Here is a 27,184-nt window from a genome sequence, read left to right as displayed (position 1 = left end):
GCTACCTTAGAAAATAATCTTCTTTTGTATATAATGGACAATACACAGTTTGGACAAAGGAAGGAAAAGTGGGGCAGAGACACATTTACTGCTTAAAATGCATAGTGGTTAAAACTTAAATTTTCATGTATATACACTCACACTTTTGTTTTCCTCTCCTTCCCCTCCTATCTCTTGCACAATCCCCACGCTTTGAGTTTGAATACAGTGTTGTGGAGCAATACTGTTGTGTGGTTTTGGTTTCTTTTTTCTTTTCTTTTTTTTTTTTTTTTTCAATGAATGGTGTTTATATGTGAAGAAAGCAAGTATTCCTTTGCAAGTATTGGCCTTCTTTATTGGCAAATGGTGATGGAGACATATATAGAGACATATTTTAGAGGAGACTGATCCAAGGCACCGCTGTACTTTACATCTGTGCTGGTTCTGCTTTGTGCCAGCTTTGGGGTCGCTGACCAAAGAAGGATGCCATAGTCATTTTGAATCTTTGAAATCATGATAATTTGAAATAGGATTAGGAAGAGGAAGAGAAGGGTCAAATTGGAAACTGCATCAATTTCTGTAGCTCAATTCTTAAAATAAGATAAATTAAGCATGAGATCATGTTGTGTGTGAGAGTAATATTTATCTCTTTCTGCTCTTCTGTTCTGGTGGTGTTGCTTTCCCCTCAGAGCGGTAATTTGCGGCCATTGCATGACCACACTTTGCAGTTTCATGTGGAGAAGGGAACTGGATACAGGCTTCTACTCAGGCATAAAGGGGATTTCAAAATTGCCTTGAAAATTCAACCAAATTGAGTAAGTGATTGTATCGGTTAGACAGATAATAGTGAAGCTGCTTTAATAAACTGGCTCTTTTTTAATCTTCTCCCCCCCAGCCCCCCGATATCTTTTAGGATAAAGGAAGTAAATGCCATTCAGTTGGTATGGAACTGTTACAGTTGTGAGATAATACAGTTGGATCTTCAGTTTGTTTGCTAAGTAAGGCAGTATTGTACTTGGAGATGTGCTTTGCCTACCTGTATCACTCAAGTAGTGTGCGAGTGAAGAGAGATGTAATTGATTTAGCAAGGATGCACTTTCAAATATAGCTATATATTTTTCATTAACAATGAATAAATGGAAAAGGAAATTACTTTTATTTTGTATTGCATCATTCTCTTTAGCATTATGAGCTTACTTTCAGTTATTCTTTATTTCTGTGTGCAGATTTTTGCAGCAAAACAATCTATTGGGAAGTTACTCAATTCAGACATACCTCTAGGAAACACAGGTGTTCAAGACTTTATTTTAAAATAAAAATTCAATGATTTTTCACCAAGATGTTAAAAGGTTTGATGTGATATCACTGCTGCTAGTGATATTTTGTAAGACAGAAAATTTGAGTTGTTGGCCAGAGAAAGAGTAAATGCCTAACACATGCTATTCTTGCACGCTGTTATTGTGACCACCTTGCTGTACTCCCCCCTGCCCCAAGCCCTGAAGAAATGTGCAGAAATAATTATAAAGATCAATCCTTTGAAGACTGGGCCTGGTTCTTGGATATATTAATTGCACTATGGAGATGTTTTCCAAAACCAATAGTTGGCTTCTCTTGCTCATCCTAGAGGGTTGTTACCCATGTTGGCTCTTTTAATCCTGTATTCAGTGCTTTATATACTTTGAATATATTTTGATGCTTACCTCCTGCAACAGACCCCACAAGTCAACCGTTCAGACTGAGGTCACTTGGTTTGTTCAGCTTAGAGAAGAGAAGGTGACCTCATCGCAGTCTACAACTTCCTCATGGCGGGGCAGCTGAGAGGGAGATGCTGATCTCCTCTCTGGTGACCAGTGATAGGACACGAGGAAATGGAATGAAGCTGTCTCAGGGGAAGTTCAGATGGGACATTAGGGAAAGTTTCTTCACTGAGAGGGAGGTCGGTGACTGAAACAAGCTCCCCAGGCAAGTGGTCACAGCACCAAGTGTGTCAGAGTTCATAGAGCATTTGGGCAATGCTCTTAGTCATATGGTTTAGTTTTAGGTAGTCCTGTGAGGAGCAGGGACTTGGACTCGATCCTTATGGGTCCCTTCAAACTTGAGATATTCTATGATGCTATGATTCTAGTTTGTATAGAAACGGAGGGTGACAGTGGTCATTAATATTCTTCTAATGAGAAAATGGCAATACTCAGCATATTCTAATATAACATTTGCAAACTGAGACTCTAAATACGTGTAAAACACTATATCTTTTTGAGGAAAAAGGACAGATATATTGCAGGTTCATGACAAAAAATAAATTAGAGACGTTTTAATCAATACAAACTGATCAGTATTAGCTTTTCTTTAGGAAAACAAATGTAAAGTGTAAATGTAAAATAAGCTAAATTAAATATTTTTAATTAATGCTTCTTACTTTGTTCATTTAATCTGAAGAGAATATTTTAGGCATTTTAATTTAAACTGATCTAGCTGCTCAGAAATATTTTGACAGGAATTCTACTCCATGGTTGTTTATCGTTCTCATTGTAGAACATATCTGCCTTAAATCTACTGAACTTGCCTGTGAAAACATCATTGCAAATGGATTCTTGTTAATGGTCAGGATACTGTATCTAGCTTTAACATAAATGTTTATGTATTCCATGTGCCTTCTGCAAAGTAATGATGATTTATTAAAATGTACCAGTGTTTAAAAGCAGGGTTGAAAGTACATTTTACCCTATTTCCAGAATATCTTATTTCCTCTAGTTAAAGTCATTTCTCTGTGGTAAGTCCTTCATAAAAACAGAGTGGGAGCAGAATCAAATTGTTTTGAAACACTGTATGGGTTTCAGTTATATTGATTTAAATCCTGATAATCAAACATACTACTATATACCTGCAAGGTGGTCTGCAGTTGACAGAATCACAGGATGCCTGAGGTCAGAAGGCTCCCTCCACCCCAGCCCAATCAGGTATTTATACAAATGATGAGATGCCCCTGAGTCTTTCCTTCTAAGCTTACTTCATGTTCCCCTAGTTGTTCATCTGTGGCCACTTTTCTTACAGTTACATTTTGATACCTTGTAGTGGTATGCGAAGATCTCAAGGGATGTTTTTGGAAACTTTCTTTTTTATCATCTAAATCTAAATCCTGAATTGACAGTTAACAACACATTCAGGTTCCTTTAAGCATAGATTGATGAATACTGACAAAGGGTGAAAATGCTGGAATTTTTCTAACTGAAAAAAAATCTGAAGCAGCTGTCTAGCTGTTAGAGGTTGAGCTTTAATCCTGTAAGTCACTTCAAGAACACTGTGTTTCTGTTGTGTTTATATGAATGGTGCTGAATCACCCATATGATAAGCTCCCTTTAAATTGCCAGATCAATGGTAGCCCTGTCCTTTTCCCATTGAGGTCCGTTAGATCACTCTCTAAGTGAGTTAAAAAAGGTTGAAGTGAAAATATGTGATCAGGGCCTAAGAGAAAGATTACTTTCCAGTTATTTCTGAGATGGTCAAATGCAGTTCAGGTTTGTACTACCTCTTTATCAAAAGCCCCTTCTACCAAAGTTAGGACTCGTCCATACAGAAAGCAAAAGCAATAATAAAATGGGCATTTATTTCTTTCATGCAAAGGATGTATCTCTGCCTCTATTACCAAAAGCACCAGGAGTATTTTCTAGGTTCCATCTTTAAAAATACTGGCAAATTTTGGAGAGTGAGAGGGGGGAAAAAGAAAGGGCATGGTACATAACGTTGTTAAAAAAGGAATAGCAAAAGCTAATGAGTATGAACTTGGTAGTGCCCTGGAGTCATTATTCTTGCTTCTGCTTTGGATTCATTGGAGCTTCATTGGACGAGACTTTAACGTTCAACCAGTGCGCTCAAGCATGCTGACTCCTTAGTCTTTTTGCAGGCATTGTAATTAGTCCTGCAGAAGTGTATGAATATAGTTCTTGCCTTGGAGAATCTTTCAGCAACCAAAATTGTAATTATAAGTGCATACTATAGCAAGTACATTATGAATGTCTAGATAAAGCAAAATACACGATAGCTCATATTTCAACTTCATGCACTGCTTTAGTACTGCTTCCTTACATAACTTGGTAAGATATACATACCTGCCAACTATAATAATTTTTTCAATAGTCTGTATTTTTATTTTTTTTGCAAATAAATTTTCACTCTGTCAGCTGACCATTTGTGCAGGGATGCTCGTACATCATACAGCTGATCAGAGTTGTTGCTGTCTAGAGAAACTCAAGATCAAATGCCTGTAAGAGCTGGCTTTACATGTCATCTAAGTTGAGTCCCATTCATATTGGATTCACTACCCTGATGAGGAGTAGCTGATTTATTCATGTGCTGCAATATGTTCCTCTGTCAGATTTTGTCTGCATTCACTGTTCTGCTGTGCAACTTGTGCAAGTTAAGTCCAATGCAACTTCAGTTCATAGAATTTACAGCATAGGTGCAGCATGGCTGATGCATTAAAGCATCTATATAATCTTGCATTGTATGTGTATTGTACACCAGACTCTTACTAATTAATTCCTGTGAAAATGCACTTCATTTATTTTTGCATAGCTTTCCTTCTCAAATTCGGAATGTGAAATAACATTTTGAAATCTTGTTTTCATGGGTTGGAAATTCCGCTGGAAGTCTGGTCTCAGGTAAACCAAAACCCAAACCATCTTTAGTTTCCAAATGTTTCATCTTTCTTGTTAACTATATTTACAACATTAAAACTTCTGGGCAAGTATACAGATAGTCGCCAAACAAGGATATGGCCCAGAAAATCTACAAGTACGTAACAAAACAAACAAACAAAAAAGTTAAATTTTAAAACAATAAACCAGTAATTCAGCTGTCATTTTAAATTTAACCACAATCCCTGGTTCGCCCTTTCATGTCCTTTTGTATAGTTCAAACATGGTGCTTCTTGCACAAAGTACTGTGATGTGCAGTGGAGAAAAGGGAATTCTCCATGGCTGATGTGCAGCAGCCCACAATACCTGTCACTCTCACGTTTTGCATTGATTTTTTTCATTTGTTCTTTTCTCCTCTGTTTTTCATCCCATCCTGCTGCTGGAGTTGTCATGCTGAGACTTTATGCTTTCCAATACCTTTAGCTCTGCTGAATCCCTGTGTATAATTTTTACACCCAGCTGTGATGAAAGCATGTGCTATTAAGATACAGAAGAAAAGTGAAGCTTCCTTGCTGGGGCAAACCCTTAAAAAAACAGAAACATTATACAAAAAGAAATACCTTTTTGCAGTCATTAACAACATTTTAGGTGACTGGGGTGTTTTGTGATTTTTGGGTTTGGGTTTTTTTTATTTGACCTTCACTGTCAAATTTATCTTCCTTCAGGAATCTGTTTCAGTGTCACAGTCCTAAGTTGAATATAAGTATTGTGAGAGATTTTACTTCCATACGCTCTGTGAATGGATTCTCTTTTCCAAATTCTGTCTTTATTTCAGTGCGATGCTAAGCTCATTTTTCACAAAAATGTAACAGGAAGATGAAGGTTTTTCTGATAGATGATGTATATCTGTTGAGTGACTGAATGCCAAGATAAAAGGGAGATAAAGCTGTTACACAGATCTCGAGAATGAATACACTGTTCTAATAGTGTGGCATTTCTGCCATACTGTTGTATAATATGTATGTTGTAAAACCATATATATTCAAGGTATACCCTATAACACAGCCTAGTTCTAGTGATCTCTGGCAGAAGTATGAAGAAAGGAGACTTAAGTGACCCTAAGCTGGAACAGAAATAGAAGAAAAAGCTCTTACACTGTGATGTGAGGAATTCCTACAAATATATTCTCTGTCCCCAGAGAAGGGCAGAATACTCTTTCTTAGCAGATGCAAAAAAAATGTTTCTTACTTGACCATGGTTTAGCGTTTCATCTTAGAATGATGGTCTTTCAGACAGTACCATTCTTTTAGCATGCTAATTACACGTTCAGCTTGTGATTTATTCTGACATTCATATTCTTTACTCTAACACTTCAGCCTAACTAGTTTTTCCCCATCTTGCATTTGCGTGGGTGATGATTTCCATTTCTGTCTTGCGTGATCTTCTTCTTAACACAGCTTTTCTCCACCTTGTCAATTTAATTTTGAATTTAATCTTTGCCTGTGGTGTGCTTTCCATTCCTTTGTGCTTGATGTAATCTACCAGTTTAATAAGTATATACTGCATTCTATCATCCAGTTGTTAATGAAACTAATGAATAATATTGGACAGAGAACACATCCCAGCAGAGCCTGCTAATACATCTTCCTCATTTGGAGAAATCATTGGTAGATACAACTTTGTCACTGTTTTCTCATAACATTAGTATTAATCTCATAGATACTTCATTTAGAATACTTTTCAAAATTTACTGGGGAAAAATAATGGAAAATGGTGTCAAATGACTTTAAGTCAAGAGTTAGTGTCTGCTTTTCAGAGCTCAGCCTCTGACAGTTCTTCCGTAGTCGTTCAGCAAGCGAAGGAGCATTTTGTTGTGCTCTAGCTAACAAGGAGTTTTCAAATCAAGGAACAGACACTAGATTGTTTTAGTGTTATGAACATTACTAATTATATTTTCACTGTATAAATATTCTCTCCATACAGACTAAGGGTGATTAAAGCTTATTCGTGCCTCCTACGTCATGGCAATGCAAATCACTATGGAGAACTCCCCACAGGTTTGTTTATTTCCTTTCAAGCCTGCCTCGGTTGTTGGTGCAGAGATGTGCTGAAGATCCTCCAGGGCAAAGCAGTGGCTTGGCTCAGCTCTGCAATCCTTTCTGAAGCATTGGAGGCTTGGAGCAAGTGACACAAGTGTTATAAACAGACTCGTATTAGTATGTAAACTGATCTGGGCAATTCTGCGCTGCATACCTGTAAGTTTTTGCTGTGCTTGGACTGGCTTTCTTAGCTGGAAATAATTCCTTGCTTCAGACTAGAACCTATTTTACAAAGCCCTGTCCCATCATAGGCTTCATAGTCTGCTGACTATATGCTCTGCGAACAAGCACTGCTGTTTCCAAAGTCCTTATTAGAATGTCCCACTGTAGAAAGGACACATGAAATTCAGGTTGCAAAGCATGTTAGGTTATTCCTTTCTTTCTAGTTGTTAGTTTTCCCATGCGAATTAGGTCAATTATTAAAGCAAATGAGCAGAGTGTTTAACTGGAGAGATTTGTTCAGTGTCTGGTACCATAACCCTTTGCTTCCTTTCTGGCTGTTTCTCTTTTTCAATAGTATTTTTATTAGTTTCTGCAAAAGACAGTATATGTTTAAGCTTAGTATTTAAATTTTTCCTTGCCAAGCAAGTTCACAAGAAGCAGTTCAGTTTCTTACAAGATAAAGATGAGATACTAAGGTGAGTCAAAACTCCATGATTAGTTCAATTTGTCAGGTAAACTGCATAAATTGCATGAACACAGGAACATACCATTGGGTAAGGCCATGGAGAGCAGTATGGGCCACAGCTGCAAGCATCTGAGTGTTCTCTAATCTGAATATTAGCTGAATTTATGAATACTGTGCTGAAACAGGTGCACTGTACTGCTTCCTATACATAGTGACAGGTTGAATGTTGTCTATGATGTTGAACATTGCCTTTGAACACGTTGCTTCTGTCCAAAAAATACATGTATGAATGCAGTAGACCTGTATATTACTGAAAACTCCTTTTTAATGATAAAAAATGAAACAGAATACATTAAAATCTGCCTTGTTAGAAGTTTTGTCCAAAATTATGCATTTCTATGTAGTTCCTTCAAATAAAATGATAGACACTGAAATCACCATCATGTATCCTAAATACTCACTTTCTTCTATAAGATATAATCTTTGTGATCCATTTCTTAATAACACAAAATAACAAACCCCAGTAATAAAACCCCCTTATTTATGAACATGCCTTTCATTTCCTTGTTGACAAGTGGCATGTATGAGATTGTGTGCATGAACAATAACTGTTTTGTGTAAAGATGTGAACATAACTTTTCATTCTTTTCATACCTTAAACCATATACTCTGCAAAGGTTAAAAAAGGATTGAGATACTGCATAAAATCTGATGTATAAGCTGATTTGTTTATAATGTATTATGAAGTGTGGAAAGCTACTCCCAGACACTTGCCTGTATTTTAATACAGGCAACCGCATTTTGCCTACATAACTTCTCTTGCAGTTTTGTTTAGAGACTGTCCACTTTCTTATTTGCATGTGTAAGTACTTGGCTTTCCTTTCTACATCTTAATGGATGTGAGAATTTCTCAGTGAGCTGCTCTTATTGGAACTACCATAGGACTGCATGCTGGCCGTTGAGAAATCCTTCTCCAAGAATTGAAATGAAGGAAATCAGGAAATTGTGTTAAATTAGAATCACTTTACAATTAAGAATAGGGCTGAAAAAGAAGCTTCTTTTTCTGATGTAGGACCAACTAACTACCCCTTAGAGACGCAAAGTTATTAACATGTTAATGATTTTTTTCTTTATTCTGACCAAGTTGTAGCCGGCACAAAAATTGCCAGCAGTTGACATTCAAAAGAGGTTTTGAAATACTAAGTGGAAAATTGAAGAGAAATTGATGTTTTACAGTAGAGTGGATCTTTGATTAAATGTTACATGCAATCACTGGTTTTCCCAAAAAGGTATTGGAGTGTAACACACTTCAGAAGGTATTGTGCTAGTACAAATATTATACTCCTTATGTGAATCTGTTTTATGAGAACATGGCTAATATTGTACTCTCTGGGTCACTATTCCCACTTTAATATCCCTTCAGATCCTCTCAAAAAGAGGAAGAACAATAAATAGTTGCCAGAAGGAGGAACAATGCAACCCAGACCTATGTCTCAAGTGACTGTATTATTTTCAACAGAATAAGAAGGAACTTGAGGGATGAACCAACCAACCAATTTCTCAGTTGCAGGAGACCTCGTATCATGACATCTGTATCTGCAGGAGTATACTGCAACATACAGTTAAATATGCCTAAAGCTTAGTAATTTTCTTTTATTTTTATAGCTTTCTTTGTCACAGATTTAATATGATTTCATCTGAATTTATGATTTGGGGGAAGAACCCTTCTTGGTTTTTTGATTGGTTGGTAAATTATTAGTGGAAATGTATTCTGAAAAGGCAGAAAAGAGCCCCTTGCTCTGTGGGATGTTTCAATCTATAATGTCAAGGCAGAAGATGAAATGCCTGTCCTTGAAACTTCCTGCTAGAATACTTGTATGTTCAGTAAGATGCATAAAACGAGTGTTACAATTCCTGTTAAGTGCTGACATTGAAGAACTGATGTTTACTGGGATCTATTGGTTATCTTTAAAATTTGAATAATATGACTTAAATTTCTTTTGATCCTTTTTGTCAGCCTCTAGTGTGGATTTAATGTATTTTATATCAAATTGCTGCATTCAGAGCAAGCTCTTTAAAGACTTCTATAATGAAATGCTAGAGCAATTGAGTTGTGTTTCAGTGTGAAACAAGCCAAGCCCAAGTTCACCAAGGTTTGTGAACCTGGACTGAATTTAATATGGTCTCCCTATATTCTTTTTTTTATGTTTTTGTTTTGGAAAGAATTACTAAATCAAATCAAAACTCTGAAGATGTGAAACCATAGAAATTAAAGCTAAATGTATGCTGAACCCCAAACTCCTGAGTTTCTGTTTCTGAAGAGGGTTGGTGTTCACCAGTTCTGGGGTTTTCCCCACTGATTTGGAGACTTGCACATAGTCAATAAAATTTGATTACGGAATTCTAGGCAAAGAACCAAATAAACTTTCAGAGAGAGTGAGCTGTTAGAATAGTGCTCTTACATCTCAGTCCTTGTCTCTGACCTGTATTTCTGTTGTAAAAAAACAGGAGTTAGGAAGCTGGTGTGTCAGATTACTTGCTGCTGATGTCATTCCATGGCTCTTCCTTCTCACCCTTCCCCAGGAGATTTGGACTTTATGCCTGTGTTGGAAAATCTGCATGTCATTCTCTTCTGTGAAGTAACCGTATTTGAAACAGTCTTTCTAGAAGCAAGCAGAATTGCTTTTTCTGTAAAAGATGATGCTCAGTGCAATGGTGGTATTGATTTATGCAGAATTCAGACAACACACACTGTAAATACTGCATACCAATACAATTAAGATGAGCCTAATTCAAATTCTTCACTAGAATAGAAACAATAAACAATCATTTATAAAAATAACTTTATTTCTATTGAAGGCCTAAAGTAATTCAGATTGGGGGAACTCCCAACTGTGGGGTTACTACTAGGAGGAGGGTTGTTTGCTCTGTGTATGTGTGGGGGTGTGTGTTGGTGTTTGGTAGATGATCTTGACAACATTGTGAACAGAGTTTAGCATATGAGGGAAATGACTGCGAGGAGGTCAGGGAATGATTCATCTGCCAACCCATCCGCTCTTACCTGCCCACCCTGGGGCAGCGTGGTGCATGGCGGGTAAGGAGTGAAATGCATGGGCACTGTAGATCGCGAGTCCTTTCATACAGCTAGTCACCTCTTTGTTCCAGCAGCATTTTGGTTAGTCCCTGTGTGCATTGTTTTTAGTTTTCAAACGTTAGGAATGCTTTCCTCTTCATAGGGCTGTCTGAGCCTACAAAATCCTGATCTTAACTCTGGTCTCTGTGAAGGCCACTTGGGTTTTCTACATTTTCTGCGCTTGCACAAGAAGGGTACAGTTATCCCTCAGCTGGGTTGAGGCACGTTGTAAGAATTCACAATAGGTCAAGTCCATTCAAAACAGATGATATGGTATTTTCCTGAATTTAACCAGTGTAACAAAATCCAGGGAAACAGTGTAGAAGAAACAAATAGGTGACTTTTGTAATAGTTTTCTAATTTTGGTCTATAATTCTCATGGAAAAATATTTCCTGTCAAGTACCTATACTCTGTTACTCACCTACAACTGACTTCTCAGTTGTTGCATAATCCTTAAATGTCTGAAAAGATGCATCTACCTGCAGTCTACAAAAGACTGTCCCGCACTGTTTTGGTAACAGCACTCAGCTCTTCTGGAGAATGTTACATGTTCAAAGCACTCAACAAATATTAGCTAATGAATCGATTAAATTAGAGAACAAAATATTCTTCCAGCTATGCAGAAGAATGTGCTTAGCACACATTAGAGTACCAATAAATGGATTCCAAATCTCTTTAGCAGATTTAGGAGACACACTGTACTGTTGTCTGGTGAATACATTTGGATAAGTGTCTTAATCCGATAATTTCACATTTATTGTGACTCAAAATTTTATGCCACAAAATGGCCAAATATGTGTGGGGTTCATGTGACTACTGAGATGTAGTTGCATGTTTCCCTTACGTAATGACGTTTTTATGATTAAATAGTCTTTTAATTATTATATAGTGATTGCTTTTTACGAAATTGGAGAAATACCCATGTAAGTTAGACTAAAACAATCAACAGAGCATACTGATTGCAGGTTTTTTGGTTTGTCTTGTTTTTAAGCTCAGTTTGGGCATAATTTTGACAATCTTATCCTTTAAGAAGAGATAGTACACAAAATACAACTATCCTTTCAAAGCTCTATTAATGGCCTAAAAAACTTCACTTCAGCAGACATAGCCACTGTACTGAATAATACTAATCATAGCAATTATTCAGTAGTTTCTTGGGGAATACCACTGCATTTGAGGAGTAAATAATCTTTTCAGACAGAAGAGTTTCCTCCTGTGGCATACATTCAGTTTCTAAAATATGATATCCAAAATTCAAGATTAACTTTTATCTAAACATATGCCTTTTGTGTTTGGGGCATTCCTAGGAGTTGTTGTTTTTCCTAGATAGAAAGCATTAGATTATGATGATCATGAACTTACCTGCCATTTATCTGGGATATTTGGGGTATTTTTCCCTACTGAATTCCCAAATGGCAGAAAATTGAATAGTCTTCTAATGTATTTTCTCTTTAAATAGCAAACAAAAGGGAACAGGAGGCTATGAAGTATACTGCTGAGCTTCCCTTCATGCTAGGCATAGTATCATGCTAACAAAAAATACTCTGACATTCAAACAAGAAAAGTTATTTGTCAGTTTTCCTTAAAAGCACAATAATCTCTGAAAAATAAAGTTGGGTAGAAAAGGAAGAGAAGAAAAGCAGAGGGGGGTTGGAAGGAAAGGAGAGAAGTTGTCCATTAGCATTAGAAACTGTGCTAAGTTAGGAGCCTAGAAAGTATGAATTTAAGTTTCACCTCCTACTGCACTTGGCAATTGCATGATTGGCTGAAGTGTTTTTGTCCGGATGCAGACAGGAATTGTACAAGATTTACAGATACGGTAAAAAGCTTTCAACAAGGTCGCTGCTGGCAGCACTGAGTGTTGTTCTGTAGGGTATTTTCCTGAAGCTTCTACAGGTAAGGAAGAAAATATAATAGTGCATGTATCTAATCTTCCCAACTTCACTGTTATTTCCAATGCTAAAATATTATAGTACTTCATAATGTTATCTGCATTTTGGTCTTATATTCTAATAATGCATTTAATTTAAAGACACTTCTGCTATATTTGTGAGTTTAGAAAGGTTTTGTCTCTGTGTCTCTGTAGGCACTCTCTCCATCCCATTTTCTTTTTTTCAGACGGTGCATGTTTCCTTCAGTATACTTTAAGAAAATAATACCTTTTGCAATGGCAATGACAGATCTTTGTGCTTCACAATAATGCAATTGTAGACTGCATGTTTTTTTTTCTATTTCTAAACTTTGCCTTTCATGCTGATACAAGATTTAAAAAGTTATGAATATGTCTTAATAAGACTGTTCCTCTTTAAAGGAAGTACTTGTTCTGCGTGATGAAGAGTTTCTGTGATGAAGAGTTCTGTGTAATGAATCCGCTTCTAGAAGGGGGATTGTATCTTATAGTATGGAAGTGGTTGGGCCTGTTGGAGTAATTGGGAGCATGGTGGGACAGGACTGTTCTGCAGCCTAATGTAAAAAGTCACCTCCAGATGCAGCCATTTGATACGAGGAACTGGGAGGAAGCATGAAAATGCTCCAGGAATGAAGCTATCTTTGCAGTATTTTTGGGGGAAGCTTATGTGAGTGAGTAGTAACATTGAGTTGGGACAAGCAAATCAGCTTAGTGGAAATGATGTAAAAGTAGAGTGAGGAACAAATGTGAAAGTGAGTGTGGAAACAAACGTGAGAAACTAATGAGCTTTGGTGTGTCATATTGCTAAGGACATTACATTTGTTAAAAACATGGACTGTGTGTTCTGGCCAAGTTGAATGCGGAGTTGCTTGTAAAGAAGAAATCAGAATCAAACTGAGTATCTGCAGGGAGACAGTCCATGGGACTGTCAAGAAAATATGAATTTTGACTTCATGAGTTTCCTAGAGGTCAGCCTCCTGGTGCTCGCCTTTCTGGTTCTTGGCATAATCCCGCCGTGCAGTTCTAAGATCTGAATGTCCCACAATTTATAGAGTTACTGTAATTAAAATGGACAACAAACCTTACCAAGCTAACATCTACAATAGCAAATTGGATTTCCTCTAGTTGTTTCTTTATATATACATACACACATCTTCCCCCCTCCCCTTTTTTTTTCTTTGCCTTCACTGATGAGCCATTAGTAGAGTGGGTTCTTGTTGCATATGGTGAAAACAGAAAGTCCTTGCATGCGTGCTCAGAAATGTGACTGGTTATGGAGGTAGGTAACGTGATCAAGTGGCTACCTCCAGGGTCCTCTGCTTCTTTCCTTACTCTTGAAAATTGGTGGAGTCCAAAAGTTCAGATCTGAAGGATGAATTCTGCAAAGCCAATGGGAGAGGAAAGCTCAGGAATGGAACGGCTTGGTTTCGTTACATTGTTTTATGCCAGAATTTAGCACCTTTGATTGTACATTTTGTCAAGGTTGCTGGTTTTTATCTCTTTGGTGAGCGAAAGACACCTGCAGGCAGAAATAAAAAGAACTTGGGTCATCATTTGTCAGTGCTAATCCCTTTGTTCACAAAATGCTCTCTCAGGAGAAGAAAATTCTGTGCTATGTTCACAAGTGTGACTAAATACTATGCCACTGTGAAACTCATATCTAGGCTGTTGGCTGCTTTCTTTCATTTCATACTTTGCTATGCGGGCATTCGTACTTCTGGTACGCTCGCTCTCCACCCACCTTCTGATTCTCTCTTTTGATGGTTGAAATGGTGACAGCAGGAAGAGTGGTAGTTGCTTCGTCTCCCGCCTTAAACCCGTAACAGTGTTGAATACCTGATAGCAGGTGATTCTGATACTGGCTGTAATAATTAGCTGTAATATGAGCACATTCTTGTACAGAATGAAATTTGAAACATAGTGACTTAATGTTGCTTGGGCCAGAGGACCCAGGGGCTTTTGCTCTTCTTTCTCATTAAAATTTAAGTTTGTGTAAGGCAAGTTGAAAAACCATTGTCACCTTGTTTGTGTGAAAAATGTTGATTTTGGCCAAGTTCTTTGAGAGAAAATTTCCAGTGTTTTTGACCCCAAATGATTTGCTCAAATGACCCTGTTGATACCTCTTTCAAAAGCCTCAGATATGTATATGTGTATATATATGCATATATATATATTAATTCTGTATACGTAAGTACATGCAATAAATGAAACTTTTTCCTGTCCTTCTTGAAGTTATTTGTCCCACACAAGGGTTGAAGTTAGTTGGCAGGACAGAAAGAGGTGTGCTTTGTGGCAGATGATGTTTCAAAAAAAGTCCTTCTGTTCTCCCAAATGGTTGATGGCCATTCAGAACAATTACCTTCCTAAAGCCATGTGGTTAGTTATTTGTGTGTTACAGATCTTTGACTTCTTCAATACTGAAAAAATGTGTCTGTTATAAAATAGTAAAGATATAAATCATAATGCGCTACATGGTGAAAAACAACCCCTCTTGATGCTTTCTTCTGGGTAAAGAGCTTGCAACTGTAAAGGACAAATATTTTTTGTCTTAAATAAATGCAGATAACTGCAAAAAGTCTTGATATAGTAAGAAGTATCCAGTTGAAAGGATCACCGCCTTAGGTTGCATGTGAATTCTCCTTGCAATAGAAATTTCAGAATTTGCTGAAGCAGCAGGAGAGCAGTAATGTGGAATGAGGTCCAGTCAATGAAGAGCGATAAGTGTAGTGATCAATAATCAAGTGATTTGTGAAAAGCAGTTGATGACAGTGAGTGTGTGTTGTTTCTAGATGTGTATGTACTGTAGGAGCAGGGCACGCTGAAGTGGATAACACTGCTGTACTGCAAGGTAAGCCATTCCCATTTGCTCCTGACAGTGAGTGTTGATTGCAAATGACGTTTTTGGGCTGGATTTAAATAATGCTAAGTAAAAGAATGATGATTTTGTCTAAACTAGGAAAATGGGAGGTAGGATGGAGCAGTCTTGTGTGCAGTGGCTTAGGGGAAGGTCATTTGTTCAGTTGTTTGGTTTTAGGCTGTGTTTTTGATGGCTTTGCTTACGTGCATTGTTTACTCTTCATACGCCTCTGTGACAAACAAAATAAAAATGTCACGAAGTTTTCAAAGGGATTGCAGTCAAAATGAAACAAAAAGTAACTGAGGTGTATTTTTTTTTTTATCTTGATTCCCCATATTTTAACAATTTTTCTTCTATTGAAAAAGAAAATTTTCAGGGAAGAAACAAACCTGGCAATATCAAGGTTTACAATAGAAGTAGTAACTTGACATCGTTTGGATTTTTATTACCTTATAGATCTTCTCAGGAAACTAAAACCAGCTGATTGGTCAGATATTCATTGAATTAATAATGAATATATTGCAGCCTTGTGAGTCATACAGTCAACAATGAAGTTTTAGCTATTGTAATCTTTGTACTTTTTCATCATTAAATGTTTCCCTTTTCTGATTAGAAAAGCTTTGCAGTCCTGCAAAGCTTTTGTCATATAAGAAGTTCTTACTCATGCAGGTAATCCCATTAAAATTCCCTGAGACTGCTAGTGTGAGTAGTCTGGTAGTCTGGGTCTAAATTAGTAAAGGAGTCTCATTTCTATTCTTCTAGAGTAGAGGTATATCAAACACTGAAAGTGCTTTAAGTGTTCTTTAACCCAAGCTGTAAAAGATACCATAAATTTAAAAAGTGACAGTTTCTATAATGCATTGCAAGAACAGCAGAAATTATGGTGACTGCTGAGATGCTGAAATCACCAGTGACTGCTGAGATGCTGAAATCACCAGTGACTGCTGAGATGCTGAAATCACTGTATGAATTTCTAGGTAGAAGGGAAATGGGGATCTGATTCTGCTTTTCTTGCACCATTTTTATGCCAGTGTAATGCCACTGACTTCAGTGGCTGTCATCCTGACTTGCACCTGGATCGGAGTGTGTTTATCTTGCCATTTTCGGAAAATGTATTCAGTTAAATGTCTTTTTTTTTTTTTTTTTAGTGGAAGGAGCACAATATTGTAAAGCTCTGTCAGTAGCTAAGGGTCACTACTACCCTCGTATTAAACACTTCTCTAACTTCTCTGAGAAAGTTCATTTAGATTGAAGTCTTGTACACGTCCAGTGAGGTGCAGTGTTTTAGATGATGAGGTTGATCAGAGAAGGTAATTCTGAGATAAAAAGCCTTGAAATATTGGGCCATTTAATATTTTTTCAGGTCTTCTAAAGTTTTGTCATAAAATCATGTTTCAAAATGTGTTAATTCTGAGAATTTCATATATATTTTATTCAGTAATCTTAAATGACCTTCAGTGCTAATGAATATTGTAACACGAAGTTGATCTGTTATTCTGAAAAATCAAGTAGTTGTGCAAGTCCCAGTGATTTTATAAACTTGTACTATGTTTAATAGAGTTTATAAGCTGCTTCATCTGAATGGCTGAAGGAAGAAACTTCATAGGTCTTACAGAGCTTTAAATTCTACCATGCGTGACTTCTCAGATTTTTTCAACAGCTTCAGCCTACCCCGACAGGTCGAGAGAGATTGCAGATGGCCAGCGGAGCCAGTGGAGCTGGAAATATATTACAGACTCAGCAGCAGTAGTTTTTGCACATCATAGTGGCTGAACAAAGTGCTCAGGCTTCCCAAGAGCAGCAGTTCTGGGTCTGTGCTCTGAGCATCTGCCACAAAGTGCAATAGGAGAAGTACTGCTGTGAAGGTCTCCCAGAGAAGGCTGGAAAGCATCAGCTATCCTACTTTCTGTGTGTGTGTGTGTGTGGTGTTATTACCATATTTTCTATGATTCTTTTTCAGAAAGACGTTTTTTAGGACAAAAAATGACTTCAAATCATGTGAGGGTGTTTCAGAAGTAAGCACTGATGCCTTTTAATTATTGGCAACCCATGCTGTATAAAGCCTAACAAAAAGATAATATGGTGCTGGAATCCTGAAGGTGGTGGTCCAAGACAACTTAGCACAGAGAAGATACATAAATATGTATATATTTCTGCAAAACTGAAAAACCTTTCCTATTTTAGAAGTCTGTTTTGTATTCTAGCAATAGTATGGCACTGCCATTGGTTAATGTGTCCAGTAAGCTCCTGGAGCTCTCTGGTAATTTGCTAGATTTTGGAAGATATTGCTGCAATATCTTGTGAAATCAGCGATTTCAAACAGGGGCTGATTTTTACAGGCAAAGTGAAGCAGCAGTCCCTGCACCACAGGGGAGGTATTGGCTTGATGTCTCTAAGTTTGTCTATGTTTTCCTGTATTTCCGTATTTTTATTAATGAGCTTTGTATGTCCAAATTGTAAGTAGTTAACATATTTCAGAGGTCTTGGATCAATAAAAACTTACAGAAATAATTTCAAAACCTCCCCTTATACTTTCCCTAAAAGTATTTTCATGTGTGTAACTTGTAAAAAAAATACAAACAAATTCTTTTCAATGTCCCCTACCCTCATTTTCCATTCATGATTGAATAGAGGAGTGAATTACGCTCGTGGTAAAGTAATGCAAGGAAGAAGTTACTGCACTATTTCATTGCTTGGTAAGTCCTCTTAGGTCCTGATACATTTTCCTGGATGTACACTAGGATGTACACCCACCCTATGGGATTATATCAATCATACCTTGAAAATACATTTGCGTTCACTAATAGTGAGTCACCTGAATTTATCCCAAATAAAAAAGAAATCATCCCAGTTTCTCTTTTCAATAATTAGATTCCTTTTGCACATTTTTATTTTTGATTCATAAGCATTTCTATAAATGCATTACGTCTGGGTACTGTGGTGAAAAGGTTATTAGAAATGTGACACAGACAGAGAGGCTTTATGTTAAAATAATTCCCCAGCTATGTAAGTGAAACCCTATGTTGGCCTTGTGTGACTGTCACAAAAGACTTTAGCTACTCCTGTAGGACACTGTGTCATCCTGGGGAAACACAAAAAGGTCCAGGTCTCCCAATTTGTCTTTTAGATATTTTACTGATACATGTCAAGGATAGTCTGGTTTGCTAGACATTTATCTCTAAATCCCTAATATTGATGAAGAGATTGAGGTAAATGTGTAGCTGATATGGAAGAACATTTTATCAGCCTCAGATACAATAGCAAAGACATTGGCTGTCAAGACATGGCACAGAATATGCTTTTTAAGTTATATAAAATATGTTTATACTTCTCCACTGAAACTGCACAGTCTGCCCCAAATAAACACATGCTGTGAACTAGCAGAAATTACGTTGCTATTGCCATGAATGCTGTACTAAATATATCCTCTTTGTTAAAGAGAATGCAATCCAAAGGTGCAAGAATAAGATAAATGACAGTAACTTTCACATGCACTTGCAAAAGCATCTGATAACCTTTCCAAACACAACAGACTTTCACCTTGATGTGTTTGCATTGCTTGGAAAATGATCTGCTCTCCACTAAATTCAGTATTAAATGGCCCAGTGGGTGTAATGAAGCAATAAAATAATAATAAAAAAATCCCTACACTTGTAAATGCTGTCAGAGCTACCCAAATATTTTATAACGAGCAGATAATCTGAAAAAATGATTACTTTTGTAAAACTATAAATGATAATATTCAAATATAAGCCCTAATTCCTCAAGCTTTTTTTAATCCTGGTGTTTGTAGAAATGCATTTACAGGGAGAGAAAACATACGATATTTCATTTGATCTGGAAATCTCTTCCAAAGGGTAACTGATTGAAGCACTAAAATCAGTTTTTTGTTCTTCTATGGTTCTTTTGTTTTAAAGGCCTTTTGTTTAAAAAATATCCATATAGCAACTCCCTAAAACAAAAGTCTAACAGAAAGAGGGGGGAGATTGACTTCTAACTTTTGGCTCTTTTTATTTGTGGTAAACATTGTTATGTCCTAGGGCCTGAGAGGGTATGAGAATTCAAATCCTAGAACTCTGGCAATCTTGAGAAATTATCTTGCAAACTACAAGAAAATAATAATTTCTGAAATTGCGTACATGAAAAAAAAAAAAGTACAAAGCAAAAACTTCTGACATTCCTCCTGAATTGAAAACAAACAAAAATTATGAATTTTAGTAATCCCTTGTTTGTGACCTTTAATTTCTTCTTCCCCACCATGACTACATTTATTGCCAGTTCATTTCATTTTATTGTGTCTGATGGCTGCATTTTCTATGCATAACAAAGATTGCAGGGGATGAACTATCTGTCTCAAAATTATCATTCTTTATTCTAGAATGTTTCTTTTGGGGGGTGGGTTTAAGCAGAATTCCCACAGAGCTCATTCATGTGACTTGCCTGCAATTCTTTTTCATTTTACAGATGTATTTCCATCAGCATATTGCCGAAATACTTAGCCACAAAAGGGGGGGGGGCGGGGGGGGGGGGAGTTACTTGTGTTTCTAAAGGAATAACCTATTAACAAAATAGAAACAAACACTGACTAAAACTTCAGGATGTTTCAAAAATTGCTTACTTGGGTACAGTGGTAGCTAGTGGTTGTATTGGAGTGTTAAGAACAGAACTTACTTGTCTGTAAAAATGAGTTGCTCGTTATGCCTAAACAACTGTTCATGCTCTTGCTTTCTGCTGAGATATAAAGATTTGACTGGATATTTACATGCTAGCAAAACTAAAGATCTTGAAGGTGGAATATGGCACTTGCAGGATATCTGGATGACAGGTTGTAGGCTGATTTCACATCATGGAGTTGATCCAGAGAGGCTGAAAGAGGTTATTTTTATCTATGAAATCAAAAGTAATTCCAATACCTACAAAATTTCAGCATTTCTGTAGAGAAAGATCAGTTGTCATCTTTTCCCTTTGCACATCCTTTTTTTCTTTACACCTGTCTCTCGACCCTGCTACATGGTCTAATTTATATGTCACTCAAGAAGTTGAAAAATCTGCCATTATTTTCCTGACCTTTAAAACATGTACTGACTGCCCACCTTCTCAGAAATAATGCTAAACCCAAGGTATTATGTAGTAGAGGCAGTCCGAATTGTAGTCGGCCACTTCTGTCCCTTCTTTTTGAGCCCAGCTAACTCGGAGTGCTGTTGACAGGCGTTTCAAGGCTGTGAGTGGAATTCCCAAATGTGGAAACCAAGAATATGGAAAAAGTAATACACTTCAGGGTGCATGACAACAACAAATTTTCTTGGTAGGCAGAGCCTTCATAGCTGTGCTAGCTACGCCTTTTGCCATTTTAACTGCTGCCTTTCGTACAAGGTCTGTACACAAGGTGCTGCTGACGGAGGGGTAGGTGAGGCAATGCAAATAGCTTGCTTTACCTGCATGGGAAGAGCGTCCCTCAGGGCCTGGTTACCAGACACATAGCTGAACCCGTGTCTTTATTTGGCCCTATTTTAGGCAGAAATCTTTGTCTTCACAAGAACCATGTCTGAAAATGGATTGAATAAAAACCAAATTGAGGGAGTTTTCATGGCTTGGCTCTGGCTGTAAGTCACCACAGTAGTGCTTCTCAGATTTTAGAAGCTGATGTTTGCAAATTAATTACTTGGCCTTTAAATAGTTCCAAACCACCCAAAGTGCTCCATTATGTTAGCACAGGCTTGAGAAATAGATATGTATTACTAGCTAATTGAATAACATATGGTGTTGATTAGTGCTTAGCTCTTTTTATAGAACTCAATTAAAGAAATGACTGCAGTATATTTTGAGACTATGAGATGTCTGTTGGTTGCTTCTGGCACGAGGGAACTGCTGAACCAAGAAATGATGAACTTTTTCTGTTTAGTTCATCTATAAGTTCCTTTAGGAACTTGTGGTGCACGTGGCTGTGACGGGAGATAGGCTGGAGTCTGTTCATTTGCTGCAGTATTGAAATGCAGCCTTTCCTGAAAGATTTAAGTGCTCTCCCAGCAAAACAAAGCAAAAGCCCAGGCTTTTATTTTCTGCGCTATTGCTCAAAGTATACGAATATACAATGAGCCTATTTCAGATGGATAAAAATCTACTCTTACAGGGTTCAGTCTGCAGAGATGCATTTCTTGGGAAGAGTCCCAGGACATAAACATTAAGTTATAAAGCCATCCAACCCCAAATAACCTCGGTCTCCTTCTGCCTCATCCCTCCCCCCTCACCCAACCAATAAACATCTGGGGAGAACCAGCCTTTATTTCTTTCACTTGATGCGGTTTTTGCTCAAGAGGTTATTTTCCTCTTAAACTTTGCAAAAATCACCTGAGATGATGATGATTATGATTTTCTTATTATTCACATGGATGATTGAAGTGGTATAACAGCTAGCAGCAGCGGTCAGATTGGGAGGAGCCGTAAGGATATGGAGAAACAATAAACAGAAAAATAAGGTGTTTCTCTCCCTGACTTATCCTTTTTTTTTTTCTCCTAAGCTACCTCTTCTACTGTATTTTGTGTGGATTTTTTGAAGAGAGAATTTGGTAAATAGTGGCTTCAGATGTGATGTGCAGTGTATGAGACAGACAGCAACAAGAAATACTGACTCCTGTTCACAATTTTATCACTGACTAGTAATTTAGCTGTTGGGTGTATGACCTGACAAACTCTTCCTTGCTTTTTAGAAGCAAGTGATGGTTATTCTTACAAGCCTAAAACTCTTAGTAGAAAAGCCTACCAACAGTGTAAAATTACTTAATGCATGTATTTTCCAGATTTTCACACCAGCTTTTATTGTATTATATACTACTTTGTATTTAATTTTCATCTGAAAGACAGCAAAATCTGAAAGACTCAGAACAAAGGAGGTCCTGAAAAATCAATTTTAACAAAAGCCTTTCCAATCCCAGTAGGTTCCCATTCCCCAGTAGCTCTTCCACTGAAATGACGTTTATTCATCCATCCAGAGAAAACAGATGAGTCCTGCAGCGTATCCTGAAGGTTACTTAGGTCATTTGGGAGAGCGCTGCGTTTCAGAGATGCAGTGCTTTCACCGTGAGTGCCCTTTCACCGTTTTCCCATTGTTTGTCCATCTCGTTATATGTTTGTAACTGCCACAGCAGCAATGTGTAAAATAGACCATTCATGACCTAAATCACTCTGGGCTCAAAACCAGGAGCAGGTGCAACCCTGATCAAAACTGGAAGGCTACAGTGTCAGGACCACATCATCCAGTGATAATGGGGGTGGAAGAAGCAAAAGCTGTTTTATTTTTGTATTCCTGATACTTCCCCCAGGCTGTCCTGCCCCCTCCATCCATGTACAAAATAGATGGCAATATGTTAATTTTAAGCTTCTCCCAGGAGCAAATTTCTAGAGCCAACATTTTTTATTCAGTGAGGTCAGCCTAGAAGTTGTAAAGGCAAGTTAGCTGTCACTGGCTTCTTGGTAGAGGGGGTCACAGGTAACCGATGCAGCAGGGATTTTTTTCAAGTAACATAACAGGTAAATAGGAAGACTGTAGCCTATAGAAATCCAGTTTTGGAGAGGGTCCTGTCACATATATTGGCTCACAGTGTGGAAGAGTTTCTTAAAAGGCTGATACAAAGGTCACCCTGCTACCATGACTGTCGTCAACCAGTAACGTCCTATCACCTGAAGGATATAGCATCAAATTTATGATGTTCAAAAAGATTGGAAGATTCCACTTATTACTAGAGGGGTTTTTGTGTAGTGTGCTGGTAACATTCCTCCAAGACATGAAAACTGACAAGATGATAACTAGAGAGAGGATCTTGATGTGATCTTCTTTTTTATTTGTTCTTTTTTTAAACAGTGTTCTAGCAACAGTTTCTTTGAAAGCAGCTGATATCTGTTGATATATGTTGTTATCTGTTCATATCTGAAAACCAGGTTTTCTTTTTACCTGTCAAAGTTCAGTCCTTTTAATATTTGAAGAGGCTATTATGGCAGGCAGAGTGAGATTCATCCTGTCTAACTTGAGATCTACAGGGTAGACATCTGCAGAGGAAGGGGAATGTATGTTTCTAAGAACAAAACATCTGAGTTTATAATTATAGTGTACTTCATAGTGAGATGACTCTTTCCATAGGCCCTGTTGGTGAGATTTACAGTGACTGCAGAGTCTGGGGGTGACAAACTGGGATGCGATTATCTGCATCTTTTGTCATTGCCACATAAGTGCCTTTACCATTTTCACAGTTCTGAAATGAAATATTAGAAATCCCTGAATATTGTAATTAGTGGCCTTTTGTCGTTAATGCCCTGTCTCTATTTTCTATCCTTCAGCTATTATAGGCAACGTATTTGTTGTAACGACCTGTTGGGAAGTGGCTTCTTCCAAAGAGGTATTCTTTAGGATATACTGTGTCATTCATCAATGGCAAATGGTCTGTGTTGAGTACAACTGACTTAGCTGCACAACAGTCTCTTACTCTGGGATTTGTATGCTCCATTGGCCTCTTAAATGAACCCAATGTATTTGACTATTATGTACACAGGGTCTAAGACCCAGTGACTGGGATAGTTCCACACTGACGAGACAGTCTGGTAACAACACAATTAGTTGTAATACAAATGAGCAAAGTTTTCTTTCCATATCCTTGAATAGAAAGCATGCTTTTGTCTTGCGTTTAAGAAGGGAAGGATGTAATTTTTAATCCCTTACATTCAAACACGTTTCGGAAGAGAAATCCCCAGGCAGTATCTATGTTAGCTAAGCTAGCAAACACTACAGATTGTAGTTGTGCTAGTTTTCCATGTGGGACAATTTTCTACTTCACAAAGCTATAATGTCATGCAAAGTTCATTTTACTGGTAAGCATCATTGAGCCAAAATTGAGTTCAGAGCTCCAGGGAAAAGAAATGTAAGCATTTATCCACAGTGCTATTTAAATTGGCTTGAAATTTTGAGTTCTTGGTTACCTTGCTCTTTCATTTCTAGTTCACTGTAGTCTTCTTTAGGGCTCCTAAAGGTTTACTTTTAGCTTACTTTTTTTTTTTTTTGGGGGGGGTTATCTGCAAAACTGGAGACTGTTTATATGATATGCAACCAGTGCAGTCAAGATGAATGAACTCTGTAATATAATGGCAGGGAAAGAGGTTTTTCATTTAATGCCTATCCATTTCCACATAGGATCAGCAGTTCAAACCAATAAGACATTGATAGCAATTAAAAATTCCTTTTAAAATTAAATTTATAATGTTTTCTTCTAAGCATATTCCATGTAACTTCCCAATAGAATAAACTAAGCATTCTTTCTCTCACCCCCACCAATCAAAATTGCTGCCTAAACATTTCATTCCAGAAAACAGAAGTATACAATGATGCAGGCATATGCAGGCGTGAACTGAAAGTCTGTGTGCTGCTTTGCAAGAATTAGTCTGCATCTGCATTAGCTGAAACACTGGTGCAACTTTTACAAGATTTCACAGACTTGATTTTTTTTTTCCCCCTTTTCTTTTAAAATACTAGTTGGAGTGGTAAATTGTATTTTAGAAGTATCTCAGCAAGTTACACTCAGTTGGATATCTCCCCCTTCTTTATCCTTTGCTATCTTCATTTCCTTATCCTTGAAGGAATATTGAGTAAGAAGGACTCAGAATGTTTTAATCCTAAACTGCTGCTGTTTTTCCAAAATTTTTTGTCTTTATGTTTGGGATTTTTTTTTTCTCAAACCATTTGTGTCCAATCAACATACGGAGTACTGCTATGGAATGCTGGCTTACAGCATCAGCTCAAGTTTGGTTTGCACAGGTGTGTAATATTTCACCTGAGTCCTTCAGTAGTGCTATTACATATTCAGAAATCACTGTGTATCTGTAAAGGAAATGGTGGCAGACTGTAATGTAATATGTATTCCTGAAACTTCTGTTTTCCTAATTGTCACCTAGTCTGCAGTTATAAATTATCCTCTTCTTCCTCCAGGTTTGAGAGAGACATGGCAGCAGGCAAAAATGTATTGCAGCTCTAATGCCATCACAGCTTTCTAATAAAAGCACAAATCGAATGGTAGATACTTGAATCATTTATTTCCAAGGTGGAATTTCTCTTATTATTTTACTGTGCCTTTATCCAGTGTGCATTTTATAATTTCTTTTTTTGGAATGAGATTAGAATGCAAGACAAGTATTCTATATGCCAAAAATAAGACTCTTACAGATTAGACTGTGTTGATTGGAATATTAGAGGGATGTTATAACATGCTAATACAGTTTATTAGGCTGCCAGGTTATCTGTGTAAATGTTTCAAAAGGAATTAGACATGTGTACACATAATATACAATGTTTGTTTAATTGACTAGATTATATTTGCTTACAAAGTTTTACATCTTGGTTAGAAGATCTGTTTTGTTATAGTAATCTCATGCCTATATGACTAGCACAATAGGTCTAGAGATATATTGTAACTTTAAATTCATACTGCTCTCTAGTGGGGAATGCTTTCAATGCAGAAGATTATATATACAATGTACAGCATGTGTATAAACTGGGATTTCTGAAAAGTTACTGTCATCTAGAGCAATTCAGTAAAACTAGTGCTATCATGTTAGCGTTTTACTCCTTGTAATGGTTTGATTAAAGACTGAATTTCTTAATTTAAAAATATTTTAGATAGATGAATATAGTTCTCTTCAGAGTGAACAGTATATCCAGCAAACTCCAGAAGGCTGAGAGGTTGATGGATTGTTGCTGTTTCCTCAGGAGAAACCTCCTCCTTACATTAGGAGAAATATGCTATAGATCTGCTGTAGAAAAAACTCAGGTTTTCTCCTAAGCTTCCACAGTCTCATAATGTTGTATGGGACGGTTGTGATTTGTCTATAAAAGTTCCTATCATCACTGTTGGTACAATAGATTTGATTCTAAAAAATAACTACTTTTATGCTGCTTCTTTTTTTCTTTAATTTTGCTTTGAAATGAATTTTTTTAGCCTGTTTTCTCATTTCTTGCTTTAGACAGCTAAAATCCTAGATAACAGAGTTGACTATACACAAAAGCTGAAATAATAATATCGACTGAACTGCTTGAGTGAGGTTTTAATCTACAGCAAGTGCAGAGCTCCTCTCAGAACTGGGTCTGTACTTTCTTAAATGAAATAGGGTTTAGTTAGCATAAAAGAACACAATACTAGTTAGATAGCAATCGCATCTGAAAACTGAGATTGAAACTGTTTTGAATATTGATAGGTTTTAGATTTGCATCTTTATCTAAATTTGTCTTTATGATTTGAGTGGAAAGCAGTAAATGTGTTTAAATCCTTAGGAGGCCCAGCAAAACACTTAACTGATGAAATTTACAGTATTTTAAGCTCTCTCAAGAATGATTTGCAGTATTTTGGTGTAATCAGACCCAAATCTGAAGGCTTGTTGAGACTTATTTTTAGATGCTGAACCTTGTCTGGATCTGGGATTAAAGTGATCTGTATCCCATTTTCTTGTGTTGCTGCAATCATCTTTTTTGTCTCTAGGTTGACTGATTTGTTAGTTAGAGACCAAATAGTACCATCATATTTAAGGCTGCAGTAATTTTATCACTCAAAGTACGGATTTGTTTCTTTGGCTAGACCTTCATTTATTCACTAAGTCTGGGAGAACAACCAGTTTAAAGATTTATGTGCTATATAAAGGTCTCATAAAGATGCTAAGTTGTTATAACATTTTGCACTCCTTGAATAGTAAATTAGGTTTGCAGTGCACAGAGCACTTCTTCGCCTGTGCCATTTCTGCTCACCTTTAATTACAGAAGGTCGTGTTTACATTGGTTTCACTTAAAGTTCTGCAGATGGGATTATCTTCTCATTTCTGTAGTTGTTACAGTTTGGTATTAGCTGAATCTAAGTTAACTATCCTTGAATTATAATCCTGGGAGGTTAATATAAGAAACTAATAAAACATGTTT

At 37.1% G+C, this 27,184-nt stretch overlaps 1 protein-coding gene across 1 annotated transcript in view; it reads left to right on the top strand.

Moving 5' to 3' along the window:
• The window catches only part of ZNF385D (zinc finger protein 385D), a 420,720-nt gene that overhangs the window by 54,036 nt on the left and 339,500 nt on the right, over window positions 1–27,184 (top strand). The window lies entirely within an intron of this gene.

The sequence above is a fragment of the Gavia stellata genome, chromosome 6 (genome assembly GCF_030936135.1).
Source record: "Gavia stellata isolate bGavSte3 chromosome 6, bGavSte3.hap2, whole genome shotgun sequence".
NCBI classification, from domain to species: domain Eukaryota; kingdom Metazoa; phylum Chordata; class Aves; order Gaviiformes; family Gaviidae; genus Gavia; species Gavia stellata.
Note: the sequence above shows the minus strand (reverse complement) of the source record. Positions and strands in the feature narration are given on the sequence as shown.